The sequence below is a fragment of the Rhinopithecus roxellana genome, chromosome 12 (genome assembly GCF_007565055.1).
Source record: "Rhinopithecus roxellana isolate Shanxi Qingling chromosome 12, ASM756505v1, whole genome shotgun sequence".
Lineage (NCBI taxonomy): Eukaryota > Metazoa > Chordata > Mammalia > Primates > Cercopithecidae > Rhinopithecus > Rhinopithecus roxellana.
The window spans coordinates 71,822,837-71,837,853 of record NC_044560.1 but is presented as its reverse complement, the minus strand read 5'-3'; the positions used below and the strand labels follow the sequence as shown (position 1 = coordinate 71,837,853).

Below are 15,017 nucleotides of genomic sequence, written 5' to 3'. Positions count from 1 at the left end.
ACTGAATACCACATGTTCTCACTTATAAGTGGGAGCTAAATGATGAGAACACATGGACACATAGAAGGAAATAACACACAGTGGGGCCTTTCGGAGAGTGGAGGAGGAAGAGGATCAGGAAAAATAACTAATGGGTACTAGGTTTAAAACCTGGGTCATAAAATAATCTGTACAACAAACCCCCATGACCCAAGTTTACCTTTGTAACAAACCTGCACTTGTACCCCGAAACTTAAAATAAAAGTTAAAAAATAAATAAATAAAACAGTGTATCAAAGGCCCAAGAACATACAATTATGTCAACTGGAACCAAACAGAGATCTCTGAAAGAGACCTCTCTATATATGCACTTACATCCTGGGGGGTAGCACCAAAACTCTGTGGGGAAAGAATGTATTAGTTGGCAAATAGTGCTGGGAAACGTGGCTCACAATATGACCAGATTTTTTAAATAAAAGTTGGATTAATACTTCACATCTCAAATTCCAAATGGTTTAAAAACCCAAATGATAAGAGTAAACCTTTGAAATTAATAAAAGAAAATGAGGAGAGACAATATTGTGAGCCCAGAACAGGAGATGATTTCTTAACTGACTCAAAATGCACAGACCATAATAATAGTATAAAGCGATGAGATAACAACATTAAAACTAAAGATTTTATTGCTGCTATTACTGAAACGCACCACAGACAAAGTCATTAGGAAAGTGACACACTAGAAGAAAGTTACTCACAATGTCTAAAGACAAAGAGGAATTAATTCCTAGAATACACAAGAGACACTACAAAAATTCTCTCAAGAAGTTCTTACAAGAAAAAGGCAACAGACTCAACAGAAAATAAAGGGCAGGCTAAAGACATAAAAAGACAATTCATGGAAAAGGAAAATTAAATTAAGTAAATGAAGACATGTTCAGCCTCACTAGCAATCAGAAAAAGGCAAAATTAAACCATTAGGTATAATCAACATCTATCAGGTTGGCAACAATCAGGAAATTCGTTAAAAAAAAAAAAAAAAGGCATTATGCAGTATTGGTGGAGATATAAAGTTGGCAACTATCTATATCTATGCAGTTCTCAGTAAAATTATGCAGTTCCTAGTATGCATATATCCTATGATCCAGCAATATTGTTTGTGGTCAATACTGCCTCAAGAAACTCTCATGAAGGCCAATAAATTCCATATGCCTAGGTTCCTTAGAAAAAAATGAATACATACTACATGGAAGCCAAAAATATTCATAAAAATGTTGACCCTTTCATGTCCCTATTTGTACTGTCTCCATATTGTCTATAGTTTTAATTTAACCTTTGCTGAAAGGGTAGGTAAGACTAAACAAACCATGATCATTTCTTTACATAGGCTAGTTTAAGAACAAGGAAAGCAGGATATACAGTGAGAGAAATGTTTCAGCATTGGAGACTGCACAAATCTGGATCTGAGTCCAGACCTTAGTTTGTCTGTGTGACTTGGAGTCTCTGCCTGCCTCAGTTTGTTCACATAAAACAAGATTATTGGCCGGGTACGGTGGCTCACGCCTGTAACCCCAGTACGTTGGGAGGCCGAGGCGGGCAGATTACGAGGTCAGGAGATCGAGACCATCCTGGCTAACACAGTGAAACCCCATCTCTACTACAAGTACAAAAAATTAGCCAGGTGTGGTGGCGGGCACCTGTAGTCCCAGCTACTGGGGAGGCTGAGGCAGGAGAATGGCATGAACCCAGGAGGCAGAGCTCGCAGTGAGCCAAGATTGCGCCACTGAACTCCAGCCTGGGTGACAAGAGCGAGATTCTGTCTCAGAAAAAAAAAAGGGGGCTATTACCCACTCTGCATAATACCAGGAGGATTAGAGATAATCAATGTCTATTTGTCAGTGCCTGAAAAATATGGTGTTCAATAGATAGGAAGTGATTTCTTTTAACCAAATAAAGGAACTTCATGAAATAACCCTATTAGATTTCCACACCCTGCTCAACCTATCTTAAGCAGAATGACTTATATTCATGTCATACAACACACACAGAAATCAGAGACTAATTCAATATGAATTCACACATCAGTTTTTCCCACTGCAGAACAGGGACAAATCCTATCTCCCTTTCCTTAAACTTGCCACAAATTGTAAAGGTTAAGATTGGGAAGCCTCTTTTAGCTTCTGGGAAATGAACATAGGGCTGGTGGTGGTGGTGGCTATGACTGTCATGATTCTGAAACTGGCCTCAGAGTCCTGACTCTACAAAAACAGGGAAGGGATATTCACAGAAGTAAGGTAGGGAAAATGCTCTTAAAGAGAATCCAGTTATTCATGACTAACTGTAAAGATCTCAAAGCTGACCATGAAAAACAATCAGCCCAGAAAAAACACCAGATCTAAAATCAGGGCTTAACACATCATCCATTTAATGTATAACAAAGAGGAAAAATTCCACCTGGGAATCTTTATAATCTGATGGCTTACATATTATGCATTTTTCATCACCATTTCAGCATTTTCAGTCTGGAGCAGTTGTTTTGCTTTGGCCTCGATTCCCCACCTGTAGACTTCAGGGTATAGCAAGAGGTCTGCAGGCTAAATCCCTATATCATACATATATGCAATGCTATTTTACAGATACAGGAAGATGATGAAGTCATTACTTGCAATATATACTCAGCTGAGTGATATTAAATAACTCTCACGAAACATTTGCAATTACAAGAGACACGAAGTAAAACAGTGAACCAGTTAAGATCGTTGAAATCTTTTAACATTAAATAAAAGCTTCCTGATTTTTGTAAGTGTCAGGAGCCACTGCATTATAGTTTACAATTTGACTAAGAAGGTATTTTTTACTTTATAATATACATGAAGGGAAAAACAGTTTTGAAAAAATGAAATCTTAACTTGCATTTATCTCCACTCCTAGTCCCCTCTTGGCCATTAACTTCTCCTTGGCATTTAACATCAAAGCTAGTTACTCTTTCATTTTTAGCCTTTCTGTTACCTTCTCCTCTCCCTGAGGGTTTTGACCACAGTTTTACAGAGGGTAAGTTATAGGCCACTATGAATATTCCAATTATTGCAGAGAAAACAAATATTTTATCCAACACTTATGAAAAATGTACTCCAAATTTTAATTTGCAATACGACAAATTAAACCATAATTTTACAGTTTAGTTAACGGTGCAACATTAAAACCATAACTAAAGAGAGCCTCAACTTTAAGTGCTACAAAGGTAAGGAAATAAACTTACTTGCATCTAAGGAATGTTACAAAAATATTTAATCTATAAAGTTACATGGGTTTGCTTACATTGTTCTGTAATGTGAACCTCTCGGTGGATTACCGTGAGCTGGAATGAAAGCATAGGAGATGTGCACCGTGGCAGTAGTGGGGAGTGGAGAGTCATATATATCATTTACTAATTAATTAATTTTCTGGGATATAAACTGCCCTAGGAGTAAGCCAAAAGAGGTTGTTTAATTCTAAAAAATTAAAATATGGTAATCTGATCACTTGGAAAGATACTTACTCACTAAAACCTGACAAAAGATACCTGTAAATTAAAATATACTACTAGAATTTTGGCAGCAGAATACAAATCACATTGGTGCAAACACGGCTAAATCTAGTCACAGACACACAGGAAGTGTAAATTTCAAGTATGAAAAAAAAACTGCTTTAAAAATGAAAACAAACCTTGAGCTCTGGGCAGAGCCTGAGTGAAGAGGAATAACGAAAAATCTGGAGATTCGGTAAGGCAATCCAGCTTTCTTTTGGAATGGCAAAGGACCACCTGAATCAGCACTGCCACCTCTTCCTTAGGCAGCAGCTTTCCAGACTACAAAAGAGCCATGGATTACATCAAAGGACCCTTGTTCAGGTACCAACAACTCCATTTACTAATACGACCACTGACAAGTTACATCTCATCAGCCTGTTTCCTCTCTCCATAAACTGGAGAAAATGAATCCTACTTCACCACATGACTGAAAGGAGCAAGAAGAGTTTACCTCTGTTGAAGGGAGTAAAAAAAAAAATCATCATATATACTGTGTAAATAGAAAAACGACAATCTAAAGGCCAGTTATGATTTCCGAGTTTAAAATCACTAGAATGGAAGGAGACTCTGTTCCTAAACGGGAGAGAGATTTTGAGGCTCACAAAAGCTGTTCTACTGCATCTTAGAGCAGAGTGACAGATGCTAAAGAAAGTCCCCAAATAAATTAATAAACTGTGGGGGGGGGGGGTGCAAAGAACACACATAGGTATAAAAGTAGAGGCAGCGACTGGGTGCAGTGGTTTATGCCTGTAATCCCAGCACTTTGGGAGGCCCAGGCAGGTAGATCACGGCGTGAGGAGTTTGAGACCAGGCTGACCAACATAGATAAACGCCATCAATACTAAAAATACAAAATTAGCTGGGCGTGGTGGCGTGTGCCTGTAATCCCAACTACTTGGGAGGTTGTGGCAGGAGAATCGCTTGAACCTGGGAGACGGAGGTTGCAGTGAGCCAAGATCACACCACTGCACTCCAGCCAGGGCAACAAGAGTGAAACTCCTCTGTCTCAAAAAAATAATAATAATAAAATAAAATAAAAAATAAATAAAGTAGATGCAAAACACTATGGTTGTACAGGTCTTTCAAGAATCTCTCTTGACTGGCTGAGCGTGGTGGCTCACACCTGTAATCCCAGTATTCTGGGAGGCCAAGGTAGGCAGATCACTTGAGGTCAGGAGTTCGAGACCAGCCTGGCCAACATGGCAAAACCCTGTCTCTACTAAAAATACAAAAATTAGCTGGGTGTGGTGGCGTGCACCTGTAATCTCAGCTGCTCGGGAGGCTGAGGCAGGAGAATCGCTTGAACCCAGGCAGCAGAGATTGCAGTGAGCCGAGACTGCGTCACTGCACTCCAGCCTGGGTGACAGAATGAAAATCCATCTCAAAATAAAAAGAATCTCTCTCGATTACTTTCTCACTTTTCGTGACGTATTTGGCAAGAAGAGGCATAAACACAGCCATTTCACAATTAAATTCAAACTTAAGAAGTCCATGTCTGTCTAGGAAGGATAAGTTTAATTGTTCAGTTTTCATAGTGCATTTTGGCTACGTAATGCCATGTACTTAATGAGTACATGTTTTGTACTCAAGCTGGTAAATTTGTACCACCCTGGTAAATTTTCCTTTCAAAGCAAACTTAATTATGTAGTAAATATGTTTTATAAAATTTTCAGCATCAGAATGCTACAGTCAGCATGCCACGTCATGAATGTAAATTCTACACCTAACCCTGACTCCTTAGATGGCTTGGCTACCCAATAAAGTGAAAGCATGCAGTGTATGTGATACTGTGCTACACAGATACACTTTTCCTCTGTGCTACAGGGAGAGACCTTCTTTGTCAGAGTCTCACTTTCCTCTCCTTTAGTCATATGCTCACATCATATGCTTCCTCAGAAATAAAAAGAAGATGCCACTGGCCTTAATAGGACTCAAACATTTAATATGAGGCCATATAATGATCCTGTTAAACTGATTCTTCTCAGCCATCCCACTCCCCTTAGTGTCCTCCCCAAGACTGGAGTTTCAACAGGTAGATAAACAGGCGGTAAAAGAAGGTTAGGCTTTCACTGAGGGAAGAGGTCAATCTGAGTTAGTCTGGAGAAAGAGGAGCTGCCAGGGAAATAAAGATGGAAAACGTCTGTAGCATAAAACCACCCCTAGCATTTTATTCTCCTTCTATGAACATTTGAGATGGAACACGAAGTGGATGTGAAATTAAAATCTACCTGGTGAATTTGAGAAAAGTCACTCTCAATTTTACTTTGATGACAAATGGAATTAATAAAGATGCCTGACTCATATGTTAAAGTACCTTCTGTCTCGGCGAGGAAGCCTGGCTAAGAAACCACAGTGGAGTTAACAAGCCAGACAGCAGACTAAACACCTCAGAACTCGCTGCTGTGCCTCATTCCTGGTCCCTACCTTTCCGGTGTGTGTCTGCATCACTAATTCCCTCCGTTCGGCATGGCCTGGCTTTCCCAAAACAGAAACCAAGGAACCGGGGTCCTCTGTTTCAGTAGCTGAAGAGCTGATTTCTGAGCACGGACACTGAGATTCTTTTCTCCTGTCCACCTTACACTTGACCCACAACTCATCCTCCTCTTCCTCTTCCCTACGTCCCAACCCCTTACCCTCACACTACCCTGCCTCCCAGGACATTTATGTGCATGACCTCAGACCAGCAAGGGAGGAACAAAGAACTGCTGCTTCAAGCAGCAGCAGTCGGAGGAGAGGGTGGAGAGGGCAGCTGGGGGCTCCAGGAAGACTCCCTGGGCACTGGCAACCCCAGCGCAGCCCGGGGCAGCCCAGTTTGGAAAGAACTCTAGTAGAGTCCTGGCGGGCGGGTCCGCAGTGCATGCCCAGGGCCTTCCCCCGGCCCGAACCCAGGGCCGGCAGCAGCCAGAGTTTGGCAGACACCCTGGGTGAGAAGCCAGTGGTGGGGGTCGGGCAAGTGAAGCTGCCGTACAGAGCTGGAGATGCAGAGCCGACAGTAGCAGCGCTCCGTGCCATGGACTTCCCCACCCGCGCCCTGGACCCAGACCCGGCCCCGCGCACCTGGACCAAGCGGCCACCCTGTTCCCTCAGGGCTCTCTCTGGGGACTCGGCTTGGGCGAGCTCCGGAGGCTGGAACCGCGGCGACGAGAGACTTCACTCCTCCATCCTGGGACCCGGCAGCACGTTATAGACAGCCGTGCACTTCCTGTTTGAAAACACAGGAGAGAGAAAGAGCGAAAGAGATCCGAGTGTCGGCAGCGGGGAGGAAGGAGCGCAGGGCGGCGGGGAGCCAGGACCAGGGGGCCACCGCTTGCATAAATGCCATGGTAGGCACCCAGCGCTCCCCTGGCCGCGGCGACCCCGCCGCACCGGCTGCCCGCGTGGTGCCGAGGTGGCGCGGCCTCGGCCCGGGCCCCCCCTGCCGGTGGCCTCGCTGCCAGCCGCCCGCCCGCTCGCTCACAGTCCTTCCGTTTGCAGCTGCTGCTTGGGTTCTCCCCTCCCCACAAGGACCTAGATCAAGGGACTCCACGCTTCCTCCGCCGGTGCCCAGAGTGGTTGGCCTTCTTTTTCCTCCTTTCTTCACCCCCCTACCCCCCACCCCTACCCCCAGAAAATAATCACCTCGGGGAAGGTGTAAAGACAAGACTGAGCCTTTGCAGGGGGGTGGGGGCTGGATTTATGCAAATTTTCAAAGTTAACAGCCACATCCCAGTATAGCCACTACAGCTCAGCAGCTGTGAGAGATTCAGGATGGGAAATTACTTGTCTTGTGCCTCGCTGGCTCAAAAGAGAAAGCGTGCACACAGCTGCCAACACTGACCAGCCAGGAACTGCAGAACAACAGTAACAACAACAAAACTACATAGTATCCTCCCTTCCTCCTAGGATCTCTACTCAGATCAACCTTTCAACCTCATCCTCACAGTCTACCAACATTTACATATACCACTTCCAAATGGAGCATAATCGCATGGTGCATTCTTCCAGAAAATGATTCCGTAGTTCTCTGTGCTATGTAATCACCGAGAAGTTCCATAGTCCTGGGATTACATTCATTCATTTTGTTGAACTCTGACTTAAGTGGACTTGAGTATAGTGTTAAAAAGATTACACAGATGGCTTAAGAATCTGCTGTATGCAGTGTGCCGGCTATGGTGATTCGCATTTGTAACCTGCCTGCCCTTACATGCACAGTCTACCAGGTTACAAAGCGCTTACAGGACTATCTCTGACAAATGGCTCCTTTTATCATCAAGTTGTTGGCATTCATGGTTCCATACTCAAAATGGAGAACAGAATACAAATAATAATTATTCTACATATAAAGCTCAGTTTTGACTGAAGCAGAAAGGAACTGATAGATATTAAGCTCCTCCTATTCAGTGCTAGACAACTTCACATTTTAAACCCCTCTTGGCCTTAATATTTTCCAACAGATCTGCAAAAACCCTATTCCCAAGTAAGGAAACGGTCAGAGAAATTAAGTAACTGTTCCCATGTCTCTGCTAGAGAGTGGTCAAATGGAGAACTGAATACAAGTCTTTCCTGATTATAAAATCTGCACCATTTCCCCTACACTGTGAATTCCTACAATGATCATGAATTTTTTTTTTTTTTTTTCTGAGACACAGCCTCGCTCTGACGTCCATGTTGGAGTTCAGTGGCATGATCTCAGCTCACTGCAACCTCCGCCTCTCGGGTTCAAGTGATTCTCCTGCCTCAGCCTCCCGAGAAGCTGAAACTACAGGCACATGCTACCATGCCCAGATAACTTTTTTGTACTTTTAGTACAGATGAGGTTTCACAATGTTGGCCAGGATGGTCTCGATCTCCTGACCTCATGATCTGCCCGCCTCAGCCTCCCAAAGTGCTGGGATTACAGGCGTAAACCACCATGCCTGGCCAACGATCATGAGTTCTGGGGGGAAGGTTCAGCACAGCAACCATCCTGTGATCCATCCCTTCCTCTCTGAATGATCCTGCTACTTACCAGCTATTGCTGTTGTGCTAGGCAGTTTCTTTAACCACCTGAACAATACCTTAATTTCTTGGGCAGAGGACACTGGCTTTTTCCATTATCTACTGCTGGCTATCAGTCTTTTCAGAATTACTTGGTGGCAAAAGTTCAAAAGGTTCTAGAATGGCTACTCATATGCCAAGGTACAAAGTCTGTCCAGTTCAGAACCTAACGAGCTGACTAAAATTTGCTCCCTGCATTATTTTTTCTCTAACTGGGACTCTTTAAGAAAGTGGTAAATGCTGTTCACAAAAATACACACGGCTTCAAGTTGACATTCCCTCATTTTCTGTTCCCTTCTGCTTTACCACTTAGTTCACAATCACCTGTCAGTAGCATGCTGCTATCAGCTCCCGATGCAGGCCAAGAAACAGAACACAAATGAAAAGGTGATTAAGAGTCTTGTGCGCTCAAAAAAAAAAAAAAGGGGTGGGGGGAGTCTTGACAATACTGAGGCCTCTAAGACGACGAACTATACCTCGCCCACCCTTTTCTCTCCACCTCACAGGCTTGAATTGTAGCGCACTCAGATGACCATGGCCTTCAAGTACAAAGGCAGGGGCTGGGAAGAAGACTGCAAGGACCAGCGAGATGCATTCCTGTCCATTAGGCACTCACAGTCTAATGAGGGCTTCTTACTAAAAGACTTCTCGAGGGATCTTAGCATCCTTTTAGGGTCTAGCTCTGTCCACCTTTTTCCTTCTCTCAGTCCTTTGCTTACCGTGGTCCTGGCAACTCTTCATCTCTTTTCACAAACTTAATACTTCTTCCCAAAGAGCCACCACATACTTCCCACAAAGAATTCAATGTGGTGAGTGGGGGTGTGAAGCAGGACATTTAGCTAGAAACTTCTCTCATTTAAAAAAACCCTGTCAATTATTACCATGTTTTTAAGGACACAATCATGTTTTGAAATAACTTTTGGTATCCCTCCTTCATTTCTGTTACTCATTATCTAAGAGCCCAAAGGAAAACCTCTGAAGAAAAATATTTAAATTCTTAAGAAAAGGCAAAGGAAAACTTAAACCTGCAGAGCCTTTGTTTTTTATATTTGGGACTCATGAGATTAGATTATCTAACTTCTTAAAATCTCTCTTAGTTAGGAAAAATTCAAAGTCATTAATCTAGAAACAGTCAACAGTAGACTATTCCTATTTTGTCCAAGTACTGTACTGAGTGATAATTTAATGATATATAGGAAAGTTTGTATGGTTTAATAGGTAACAAAATACAGAAGAGCATTTGGTGGGAGACTAACAATGGTATTCACCTATGTTGCTATGTCCATGCCCAAATGTGTAATACTCTCCCCTCCAGAGCAGTGGCCAGCTGTGGGGGAAGGGCAGCAACATTTCTCTTTCTTAGGCTCCCTATAAACCCAAACCCTTCTCCTTATCAAAAATATTTATTAACATTCACTCTGTAGGACTCCCAAAGTTTACAGTTTGGAGAATACAACACAGCCCCTGACATTTCCTAATCCTAACTACCATGAGGCCTGAACACCACCTCATACTTTCCCCAGGTCAGCTATTCGCCCGCTCCTTCTGTGTTTCATGGAGAAGCGTTTCTTTCTCATAGCCGCTGTTATGCTTGTGTGTGTGTGTGTGTGTGCATGTGTGTATATATAAATTAAAATCACAACCTCATAAAAAGAAAAAATGCACTCTCAGGTAGGCACAAATGATGCCACAAAAGATTTTGGAAAAATGTGGAAGGTTCACTTTGAAAATCTCCACTCCCTAAGTACCATAATCCCCAGATGAAGAGAGCAACACTGTGAAAGCCATTTTAGAAGCTCCAAATTCCGTTTCAAGAAACAGCTTTTCTGAGGACTAATGGGTGTGGAGGAGGAGATGATAAACTCATCTCTAAAAAACAATGCTGCTTATCTTTCTTCATTTTAAAAAAGAAAGATCTTAGTTTGGTGGTTAAAAATGTTTGCCACAAGCAGTTCTCTGTGTGAAGATCAGGATTCTTGGTGATTATTACACACAGATTTTGCAAACAAGAAAATAAAAAAATGACAAGCTGGTGACTAAAGAGATGCCCTCTTTGCACTATCAGTCTTCACAGCAGTGTCCCTACCTTGTCTTCACCTCTGGGGTAGCACATGCAACAGGATTCTCTGGGAAGGAGGTCTCTGGCACTCACATTCACCTCCTGGCCTCTGCAAAACCTGAACTGTGGCTTTCAAGGAAGCCTTTCTCAGAGCCAACTGGCTGGCCTGATTGGCATTTACCCATAGAGGGTTATTAGCCATCTTTAAGAAACCAGAGTAAGTGTCATTTCACATGACAAAATGCAGCAAGGGGTTGCAAATCATCTTAAAAAAAAAAATATGCCTGTAAGACAGTTTCCTGGCTTTGAGCCAGCAATAAGGAAAGCACTACTTAAAGCACCCCACAGCATGACTTAGAAGATGCAGTCACAAGGCAGAAACATAGGGCCAGGGAGGCTACAGGCCTGAGCTGGTATCTCTCTTAAGCTCAGTGCTCCAATTTCCTCAGCTTCCAAACACACGCAATGAACCCACATGCCTTGCACAAAATTACTAACATTACATAGGACAAACCCTCACAGGCCCTGCCTCAATGAATTCTCAGAACTGCCTTCGCAGGGAGATATTATTATTAATGTTTTACAGAAGCAGCAGCGGGGCTCACAGATGTTAAGCGATATTCTCAAAGCCTTAAGTAATGGAGCGAAAACTCACCTGGGTCTGTTCTTCCTTCTTTTAATTGAATAGAAATGAGTGGGTGCATTTTGGCTGTGGATACATTATTCTGTACTACATATCTTTTGCTCAGAAAAAAATTCCCACCTTAAAAACATAACTTGCAATGTTCTCTCTCAAGTGCATCATACACCGTCATCACCTCACCAGATTTTGGTACAGTGTAAAGGATAAACGTGTAATTCTGCAATAGGCCAACTGACTTTAAGCCATAGGAATATAAGTAGATATAAATTAGGTAAAATATGCACTTGAGCTGCAGCTGGATATTATTCTACAAAATAGTAAGACAGATCCACTGATCAAACTGTGATAAACAAAATCTTAACACATTTTTCCAAGCTTCCTCTCTCATTCTTCAATTAGTATGCAAAAAATGCATGTAAAGTAGGACATGTTGGTTGATGTGCTGGGATTTACTAAGCATAATACTGTGAAAGAAGGGTAAGATACCCCAAAATTCTGACTAAATGCAAATACCTGTATAAAAGACTGTTCAAAATGTTCCCAGCACAGACTGCCAGGAATGAATGGCCTTGGGTTATTTAATGACTGTTGATTTTGATGTGTATTATGTAGACGAAATACTGTCCTATAATTCATTCTTCTTTGGAAAGCATGTTTTGTCTGTTAATCTTCTGTGGTAGCATCTGTTTCCTTATTTGAAACATTGTTTTAATTCTCTTTGGGCAATTTTATTTATCTTATTTTTATTTTTGAGACAGAGTCTCACTCTGTTGCCCGGGCTGGAGTGCAGTGGCACAGTCTCAGCTCACTGCAGCCTTGTTTTCCAGGGCTCAACCAATCCTCCCACCTTAGCCTCCCAGTAGCTGGGACTACAGGGGCTCGCCATATCCAGCTAATTTTTCTTTTTCTTTCTTTCTCTCTCTCTCTCTTTTTTTTTTTTTTTTAAGGGACAGGGTTTCACCATGTTGCCCAGGCTGGTGTCAAACTCCTGGACTCAAATGATCCACCCATCTCGGTCTCCCAAAGTGCTGGGATTACAGGTGTGAGCCACCACGCCTGGTCTGGGCAATCTTGTTTTTTAAATAACATATTAAAAAGCCCAACAATGTAAAAGGGTTGCATCCTAGAAAGTCAAATAAACATAATGTTCATTATTAAGAAGTGCTCTTAAAAATGACTTTCAGAGTTCATAAGGAGTAAGTCACAGACATCATATCTTGAATACAATTCTCCATTATACATTATAGTGGAGTCTACACGAAGAAAAACAATTCCTGAATAATTTAAGGTTACAAAATTAGACACTTTAAATTTCATCTCCTTTCCTTTGCCTGTAGTGGAATAGCCAAGGCAAATAGCACGAAAGAGAAACGGAGTACCTGAAAACTCCAGACACTTTCTTATGAACTTTTAATAGCTTGTTCATGAACTTTTAACTAATCGTAGTTTAATAAATGCCAAGCACTTTACATGTATTAACTCAATTATTCCTGACAACAACTCTATGAGGTAGGAGTTATCATTACCTCCATATTACAGATGAGAAAACAGACATGGAGATGTTAAGTAATTTGCCCAAAGTCACACTGCCAGTAAATACTAAACCTTCAGTAGCCTGGCTGACCAGAATCTACTTTTAACCAACACATTTTCTTACCCAGAAGACCCAATTGGATTGAGTTTGCTTTCCCTAGTGTGAAAGTCCATGAGGTACAGTGCCATAAATACAGCAGAAGAAAAGAAGTGGGGAGGAGTGGGGTGAGGGGCTCAGAGACTTTCCAGTTTGTAGCAAGAATGTAACCACTGGTCATAGGGGCACCAGGCTGAAAGCTTTAGGAATTCAGGGATGCAGAACCTGGGCCACATTGCTGAATAAATAAATATTAAGAAGAAAGGAAAGATATTTGCAGAATGAAAAAGCCAAGAGGAAGGGCTGCTTCCTCACCTTGACCAGAATCCTGGATTTCAAGGCTCCAGGATTGCCTGGCTACAGCACAACTGAATTAGCAACTGTAAGGAATGCAGTGAACCCATGTACTTTGATCTTGGTAAAGCAGTTGATACAGTGTCCTGTAAAATCAGGATCCTAAATCAACTAAAACTTATGTTGTTCCAAGAACCACACAAGTTAAGCAGGCTAGAAAGAAAAACACTGGCTACATCTACCAGTATGATGAAGAAAAGAGCCACAAGGAGTGGAATTCAATCCGTATTCAAAAGTAACTTAGAAATTACTCACGCTGTTTTAATCAAATTTGCACATAACATTAATTTGGGAGGTCTGAAGAGGGCAAATGAGGGCAAGCCAATTGACTTAGTTAAATTAGCAGAGAGGTAAAGAAAAACATGAGTTCAGTTTCATTTTTGTGTCCCCTTTAATTTGCAGGGAGTGGCTATGGATGTCCAACGGGTAGTAACCACCTCTAGACCTAAAATGCCAAGACTGAACTAAGTAAGCAATAGCAAATAGATACATGTTTAAAATGTTAAGACTTCAGGTCTGAACTTCACAGAGCATGATCCTATTATTCCATACACTATCAGTAAAGTTCCATGGGAAATAATATTCCTTTCAACAAGACTTCGCTAGGAAAACCCAAAGAAAAGCAGGGGCTCAAAGGCTGAGTTTAGGAGGTCAGATGAAAAAGTCAGTGGCGTATGTATAATCTGGCCCCACTACAAATATGCTGCACAGGCAGAAGGTCATGAGAATGGTTTGCAAACACATGGCAAGACAAAGAACAGCACAGAAGGGAGAGAGAAGCAAGCTAAAACTTGAACTAACATTATTTTTTTAAGCATAAATTATAATTTCTAATTTCTTTAATGTTGAGAAATAGCTTATCCCTTGGTAGAACTATCTGTCCTCCCAGCAAAAATGTATTTTAAATGTTAGCGGTTGATTTAGAACAAACAAATGAGAGTAAGAGAGATCTGAAACATTTGAAAAAAACAAAATGACCTATATTCAGGCTGGGCCCTAGGAAATGTAAAAGTGAACATCATTGCATGCATGCAGCTCCTGAGACTGAAGAACTGAGCACTATTAGCTCTGTAGCCAACGTGCAGGAAGAGGTTCTTGCCCAGATATGGGTTCTAAGTATATCCTAGCAGGCTTGTTTATGGGAAGAAAGCATATGTTTCTAGAAAATAAAAGGCTCTGAAAGGAAAGAGGGTCACTAAATAATTAAAACTTTCTAATATATCACCCTTACTACTCTCAATCATAATTTGTACAGTTATTTTTTAAGGTGAAGCCCTCAATATATGAGCAATGCAGGCAAGGAATACCTTTGGGTATCTGCAGAATTAATGACAATAGTAACAGCAACAGCAGCTAACACCTGAGTGTTAACTATGTGCCAGGAACTGTTCTAAGCATTTTATATAAACTATCCTTACAACTAACCCTAGGAGGAAAATATTGCTATATCTTCATTTTATAGAAAGTTAAATAACTTTCCCATGTTCCTATGGCTGGAAAGGCAGAGTAAAAACCTAGGCAGTAGACTCCAGAGCTCATGCTCTTCAAGAAATTGTCATTGAAGACAGGTAAAGCCCACAATAAAATCCCATATATTCCTCTGCCTTCTAAAAGAAACAGCAACAAAAACAGAGAAATCTAGCACAGAGGCATAAGGATTAGAGTCATCCCACACTGTAGATTTGAATAGGAAATATATGTGAAAAACTTCAGTCAAATGACAATGCTCTGAGAGATCACTGATTAATACTTACACAGGACAAAAAGCAAA

At 41.7% G+C, this 15,017-nt stretch overlaps 1 protein-coding gene across 8 annotated transcripts in view; it reads right to left on the bottom strand.

Annotated features, from left to right (window-relative positions):
- The window catches only part of LRRC8D (leucine rich repeat containing 8 VRAC subunit D), a 119,340-nt gene that overhangs the window by 89,899 nt on the left and 14,424 nt on the right, over positions 1 to 15,017 (bottom strand). For 7 of the 8 annotated variants that reach the window (XM_010363687.2, XM_030942958.1, XM_030942959.1 and 4 more), the window contains one exon: positions 6,602 to 6,746. The gene's annotated coding sequence lies outside the window, so the exon portion shown is untranslated. Of the gene's footprint in view, positions 1 to 6,601; positions 6,747 to 7,162; positions 8,155 to 15,017 lie in introns of those variants that run through there. The other variant, XM_030942962.1, reaches the window with a different exon arrangement.